Source organism: Mandrillus leucophaeus, unplaced genomic scaffold (assembly GCF_000951045.1).
Source record: "Mandrillus leucophaeus isolate KB7577 unplaced genomic scaffold, Mleu.le_1.0 Scaffold123, whole genome shotgun sequence".
NCBI classification, from domain to species: Eukaryota; Metazoa; Chordata; class Mammalia; order Primates; family Cercopithecidae; genus Mandrillus; species Mandrillus leucophaeus.
Window position 1 is genome coordinate 3,921,107 of NW_012100654.1, and position 7,435 is coordinate 3,928,541.

General features: G+C 42.7%; 1 protein-coding gene across 2 annotated transcripts in view; it reads right to left on the bottom strand.

The window, feature by feature from the left end:
• The window catches only part of SEC22A (SEC22 vesicle trafficking protein homolog A (S. cerevisiae)), a 72,963-nt gene extending 67,324 nt beyond the window's left edge, over nucleotides 1–5,639 (bottom strand). The window contains exons 1-2 of one of the 2 annotated variants that reach the window (XM_011971556.1): nucleotides 5,587–5,614; nucleotides 2,746–2,843 (exon numbers count right to left, since the gene is read on the bottom strand). The gene's annotated coding sequence lies outside the window, so the exon portion shown is untranslated. Of the gene's footprint in view, nucleotides 1–2,745; nucleotides 2,844–5,586 lie in introns of both variants that reach the window. The other variant, XM_011971555.1, reaches the window with a different exon arrangement.
• Nucleotides 5,640–7,435: the final 1,796 nt, after the last annotated feature.

Consider the following 7,435-nt stretch of genomic DNA (forward strand, 5'->3'; position numbering starts at 1 on the left):
ACACGTTCACTATCTAAGATTAAGTGATAACTCTTCTCTGTCAGGCACAATGTCACTAACGGCTTCCTCACTAGTGGTGAGGCAACCGGTGAAAATTCAAAAATTTGATTAAAATCTCATAGGCATTTTTCTAAAAATATTGTATCTTAGGCACTAAATTAATCCTTACCTGACCACTTCATCTAGGTCAATATTATCTCATTCCAAAAAGGAAAAAATGAGTTAGTAATACATATTTAAAAAAAAAAAAAAACCATAGAAAACCAACTGTTACAAAGCTTGTAAATCAGGAGTTGATAATTTTCACTGCTGTGTGAAGTCAAAATCCGACTTCCCATTCATGGTGATCACTGATCTGACAATAAAAATTAACCCAACTAATAAAGCTAATGCATTAAGTTCACTATCCCTTTTTCCTCTTTTCATGAGGAAGAAGGAGAAATCTCTAGGTGTTACTGTGTCATTACCCTTTAATATTTTTCTCCTTTATTTAGAGACAGGGTCTCTCTATGTCACCCAGGCGGGTACAGTGGTGCGATCTCAGCTCACTGCAACCTCCACCTCCCAGATTTGAGCAATTCTCATGCCTCAACCTCCCTAGGATTACAGGCACACGCCACAACGCCCAGCTAATTTTTGTATTTTTAGTAGAGACAGAGTTTTGCCATGTTGGCCAGGCTGGTCTCAAACTCCTGGCCTGAAGTGATCTGTCCACCTCAGTCTCCCACAGTACTGGGATTACAGGCGTGAGCCACCACACCCAGCCCCTCCATTCATTTAAAGAGAAAAATATCCAGAAGCAAATTAGTCTTTTTATTACAGTGGAATCTCCAAACTAAAGTCCCAGTGTGACATATCCCAATCGGTGTTTTTTCCCATTCATTCAGTTTTTTTCTCTTCTAAAAGCAGTAGCATGAAAAAGTTGGGATCCCTGAAAAGATACCTATACTATAAACTCCTCTTTAAATTTTTTTTTTTACCATGTTTTATTTAATTATTAAATCAAAACTGTAACATTTAGCCTAAGTGTAAGAAAGTAAGAAAATGTCTTACTTTATACCCTTAAGCATTTATTATTTAACTATAAAACTGTTGTCTTTCCAGAAGTACACTGCAACACAATAACCATTCTGGGAATTAATTTGAGGGCAAGTTGTAACTTACAGTTCTAAATACCCATATTTTAGTATTTAAAAGTAGATTGGTTTGGGTGCCATGGCTTATACCTACAATCCCAACACTGCTTGAGGCCAGGAGTTCAAGACCAACCTAGACAACATGGTGAGACTCTGTCTCTACAAAAAAATTTTAAAAATCAGCTGGGCACGGTGGCACACGCCTATAGTCCTTGCTTTGGGGAGGCTGAAGCAGGTGGGTCGCCTGAGACCAGGAGTTTGAAGCAACGGTGAGCTATGATTGTGCCACTGCACTCCAACCTGGGTGATGAGCGAGATCCTGTCTCAAAAAGTAAAATAAAAGTAGACTGCATTACTTTATGTCTGGCCTCTCTAGGATCCTAATAGAAATATTAGGAATAGTCTTTATTAATAGGTTGCCAAATTTCATGTAGTCTTCAAAGTTCCTTTAATGACTTGGAGGACAGATCAATAAATATATGATCCATACTTTCTAAAACACGTACTGTAAAAAGAATACAATTTTTGAGTTCCATTCATTTAACAAATATTCACTGAGTATCTACTGTGTGCCATGAATTTTGCCAGATAGTAGGAACGAAGAGTCCTACCATCAAGAAACACCCCCAAATTAGAGTAATTCAGATGAAAAGAGCAAACAATATAGGTGTGTTGCCCACCACTTCACTAACTGGAAAACTAAAGTTGGACAAACTTACATTTCAATTTTTTTTTTTTTTTTTTTGAGACAGGGTCTCACTCTTGTCACCCAGGCTGGAGTACAATGGCTCACTGCAACCTCTGCCTCCTGGGTTCAAGAAATTCCCCTGCCTCATCCTCCCAAGTAGCTGGGACTACAGGTGCCCCCCACCAAGCCTGGCTAATTTTTGTATTTTTAGTAGAGATGGGATTTAACTGTGTTGGCCAGGCTGGTCTCAAACTTCTGACCTCAAGTGATCTGCCCGCCTCGGCCTTCCAAAGTGCTGGGATTACAGGTGTCAGCCACTGCACCCAGCCTCAAATTTTCCTAATACATACTTTAGCCTTTAACCAAAAGCAGAACACAGCAGTTACATTCCCTGTCAAAATTATTACAAGGTTGTCAGAGAATTGTTTCTACATATCTATAGATAAGATTTTTCTTAGGGAAAAAATTAAACCTCTTCCTACCAGAGTAATTTGATTCAGCATCCAAACCACTTGAATTTAAGCCTGACAAACTGGGATGAATGCCCAATGATCAACGTCAGGCTTAACTAATTTGTAGACAGACTCCAATCACCTTAGGCTAAGCTGTCGCTCCATCAATTCAATAAACATACCCCTACTTTTTTTCTTTTTACCCTGGATTCATAATATAGTTTGTTGTTTTTTAAACTAATCTTATCTAGACCGCACTAGCAGAAAAGGAAATCTGTCCATGTCAGGCCTAAACTAGGTTAAAGTATCTTTAAGGTCTAAGGAGGGTTGTGGTTGGGAAAATCCCAAGGAAGAATCAGTGGAACTGTGGAAAGCAAGAGGTTACAACAATTGCATGGGAAGATTTAGGAGTTTTTAGCTTATCAGGGTCATAGATAAATGTTTAGGGCACTGGGCCATTTCTCCTCACCTTTAATACACAGAAAATATTACACCTGCCTTTGGACAGCAGCAGTTAACTCATAGGGAACCGGAACAGTGGCTATTTTTTCCTCTCCCCATCAGCAACTGTTGGAGGAAAAAGCACAAGTTAGAATCTAGGTAAATATGGGTAAACTTTTATGTAAAGTCTGAGGAAAATAAATTCCCACAATGCCAAACTACTATGGTAATGGTTAGTAAGTTCTCAGACCCAAGATAACAAGACACCCCTCTTCTTCAGTAATGACTACGGGCTCAATGTCTCAGGAAGGTATCTCTCAAAAGGTAATAAATAAAGCCCAACATATAAGTGGATTTTGTATATACGTTCTAACCAAATGCTTTCACAAATGCCACTTTTAAGATAAAAACATTTTAATACTGAGGGCAAAAGCACTCATATTTGTTTTAGTTCATAATTTCCCAGTCTTCAGTCATCCAAGTACCACTTTCAGAATTATCTTCATCCATCTGTACTATTTACCTAATATTGGTCTTTGAATTGACTTACTTTTCTTGTCCTTTATTTTTTAGTAATAATATCTGTGAAATCAGTTTTGAGATATTAAGTTTTTCTCCTAATTTAAATTAAAAGAACTTGTTTCATTCAAATATGTATGTGTGTGAAAATTTTGGGAGAACTTTAATATTCATTTGCTTATCAAATTATCTTGCATAAGTGACAGTACCAATATGGTACATATTATTTTATTACAAGTGCTAGCTGAGATCTGTGGGAATGGGAAAGGGTGGTAGTTAATTTGGACAGAAAGCTATACTACTTGTGATACACAGGGAGGGTGGGGGATAGATTGGGTGATAAAGAGGATGGAATTTCTGTCATTTTGCCTATGCCCTCTACCTCACTAGCAGTGTGTGACATTCCTATTATGGGTGCTTACACTGCACAGTATGTATAAGACCTCAGGCTTCACAACAGATTTTACCCACATCTAGGACAGGGCCCCCAATACATGCTCAAATGTGTCAATTCCAACACTTGTATAGTGCCACATAGTTCACAGTTGGGTAGGTAGAACTGCCAATTTACAGATGAGGAAACTGAGGCTTACTTTCTCAATGTCACACTGCTAGTATATAGCAGAACTGGTACTTCAGTCTAAGTTTCTAGTATCTACACACTACTATGCTTCATCAGTCTACCAAAACCAACAAGAGATAAGAAACCAGGGATATAGAAACTAGCTATTCACTTGCTGCCTGGGTTCTAATCCTGGCTCCACCATGTAGCAGACATGTAAATTTGGGCAAGCTTTGCCTTTCTACATCTCAATTTCTACATCTATACATTATGGCTACTAACAGTATCTATCTCATAGGCTTATTTTAAAGATGACAAAAGTATCTATCTCATAGGATCCTGTAAAGCGCCTGAAACACTGCCTTGTAACATACTAAAAGCACTATATTAAATATTTGCTATATTATTTATTGATTACTCTCCATGGACCACGCACTTTATACACATTACCTCATTTAAGCCTTCCAAAAACCTGTGAAGTAGGTATTATTAGTTCCATTTTACCTTTGAGGAAATTCAAGCCCAGAAAGCTTAAGGAATTTTTTTAATCCCTAAACTAGTAGGTGACAAAGTAGGGATTTAAACTCAGACCCAACTCTAACAACTCTGTGAGACACTCAAGGAAGGTCACAGGCACCCCTGTGATACCTGGGCCTCCTTCATAGACCAACATAAGATATACTTCGATTTTAACCAGTTGCACGCACACACACACAAAAAGGCACTAAACAGATGTGATGGTTTTCAACATAGGAAATACCCGAATGTCCCATTACTTTAGGATACGGTCACAGGTGTCAGAACCAAATACTGAAGGAACCTTAATATACCAGAAATTGTAGGTACCGTTTAAGGCACTGCCTGATTCCTTCCGATCTTAGCATGTAAGCAAATATCAATAACATGGAAAGTGATTCAGAGTTTGAAAAGTGGATGTTCCCCTGACTGAAGTTCCCAACAACTCCAGTCTGGTGGCTGACATTTTTGCTCTGGGCTAGGCTTTGCCTTGGCTGAATAGGCCCAGGAGGGACTGGTTCTCAAGCTAGCCCCCTGCCCCAGGTGGACGACCCAGGCAACTAAGCAGCAGGAGAAAAATTATCTTAAGCTGTCTTCACTGGCAGAGAGATTCAAGACAGCTGGGGCTTGTCCTTTTCTTTCGGAAGCCTCCTCCACTTGTTGAGCCAATTGCTCAGGTCTCCCTTCTGCCACATCCTTCCCAAAGTGACTCTTGAGGCAGGGTCTCAAGAGGTTTCCGTGAGCCAACACGGGCAAATATCTGGGTTCAGTGCTCACTCCATCCCCACAAGACGTAAAGTAAGACACTGGTTCAAGTCCTATTCTGCCTAACAGAAATAGGAAATACCACCTCAAGCTCCCGCGGGCCACCTACACAGGTAGATCACCGTGTTTCTGACAACTGGGCGCCAGGGAATCCCTACCAACCTACTGACAGCCAAGTGCGACTGTCCCTCCCCTTTAGACACTCCTTCCCTGGCTGCCCAATACCCTAGGCGGCTCAGACGAGGCGCAACGGCCGCCCGCGTGGCCCCAGAGAACCCTCAAGTCGAAGGGGACGGGGTCCCTGCTTGCCCGTCCCTCCAGAGCTCCGCGGCCCCGGCTCCCACCCCACAGGCACGGACTTGGCTCCTGCCCGTCGGGTAGGTCTTCAGTCCCAAGGGCGACGACCGAGGCTGTCGCGGGAGGCAGGGAGAGGGAGGGGAGAGGCCGGCAGGGGTTCGAACGACCCCTAAGAAGGGAAGAAGAGGACTGGGAGGGACCGGGTAATACCTGTAGAGACTGGACCCGCCGCTCCGAGTGACGCACCCCGCAGTGCATTGTGGGGCCTGGGAGGGGCCTTCCGGCGGGGCTGCGCCGCGCCCAACGTGGCTCGCGCCCGCGGAATCAAACCACGCCCCCGTTCCCTCGGCACACCCAGGCCAATCGGATTCTGCAGGAAGGACACAACAACCCGCCCGATCCCAGGACCCGCCTTAGTCCCACCCGCTCCAGGAGAGATTGGCAGCGTCTCTCGCACCTGCGCCAGGAAAGTACAGTCCTCTGATGACAGAACTACGTTGACTTTAGAAATAGGGCCAATCCCCTCCGCTCGCCGCCCTGTATCTGCAGGCATTTTGTCTTTCACATGCGGCCCCTACAGCAGACACTTAGAAAGGGGACAGGGAGAAAAGCCCCCTCTGGGTGAGCAAGGAGAGGACCTGGCCCCGTCTATACCCACACACAAGAAGGAAACAAACTATGGCAGAGAAGTGCCAGATGCCGACCCCGCGACCCCTTCCAGCCTTCGCATCGGTCATGCGTTATTAAACAGGCATTTACTGGCTGTTTACCATGTGCCAAGCACCGTGTTAAACGCGGGGTTACAGGAGTGGACATAACACTTAATGGAATTTAAGACGTAATTGGAGCAAAAGATATGAAAGCATAAATAGTTACAGAATTATAAATTGTGATCAGTACTGGGAGGGAAAATTAGTGGGTGCAATGATGAATTAATTTTGGACTGTCAGGAAAGAGACTTCTGAATAAGTGCCTTTTAAGCTGCAGGCATATTAAAGAACCTTAGAGAATGTTCCCCGTCAAGGAACTATTATGTGTGAGGTTGTTGGGGCATGAAAGAACTTCATGTGCTCTAGGAAGTAAAAGGAAGTCAGTGTGGATGGAGTGTAGGGAGCAAGGAGAAACTTCCAAAATACAGCCTGAAATCTGTAATGTGGCCAATAAGAGCCAGCATGGTCTGGCCCTTGTCTCATCTCAGCCCAAGGTCAATGGGCAACTAATAAAGACTATTAAGTAGGATCCTATTTGCATATTTAAGAATCACTCAGGCTGTTTGTGGAGAATAGTTCAGAAGAGGGCAAGAAAGGCTGCTGGAAGGCCATTTGGAGGCAGTTGCATCAGGCAAAGCCAGAAATGATGGCTTGAACTAGTATAATGGGAGTTAGAGACAGAAAGAGGTAGATAATTTCAAGATATGTATATATTAGAGATGGTATCCAAGGGATTTAATAACAGATTGGTTTGCTGGGAAGGGTCAAGAAAGAGGAATATTAAGGATGACTCCTTAAGTAACTAGATGGATTAAGAAGCCATTTACTGATTCACAGAACACAGGAGGAGGAGCAAATGGCTTGGAATATGTTAAATTTGAAATGTCTATAAATAGAGATGTCAAGTAGATTTGGATATGTAGGTCTAAAGTTCAGAAGAAAGGCCTGAACTAACATAGATTTGGTCCTAGATATATACTCAACATAAATGTATTCATATATTCACCAGAAAACATATGTATAAGAATGTTCATGAAATGAATAAATTTTAGAATATTCTCATCTGGCGCGATGGCTCATGCCTGTAATCCCAGCACTGTGGGAGGTCGAGGGGGGTGGATCACTTGAGGTCGGGAGTTCGAGACCAGCCTAGTCAACATGGTGAATCCCTGTCTCAACTAAAATACAAAACAATTAGCCAGGCGTGGTGGTGGGCATCTGTAATCCCACCTACTTGGGAGGCTGAGGTAGGAGAATTGCTTAAACTGGGAGGCAGAGGTTGCAGTGAGCCAAGATCACACCACTGAACTCCAGCCTAGGCAACAGAGCAAGACTCCATCTCAAAAAAA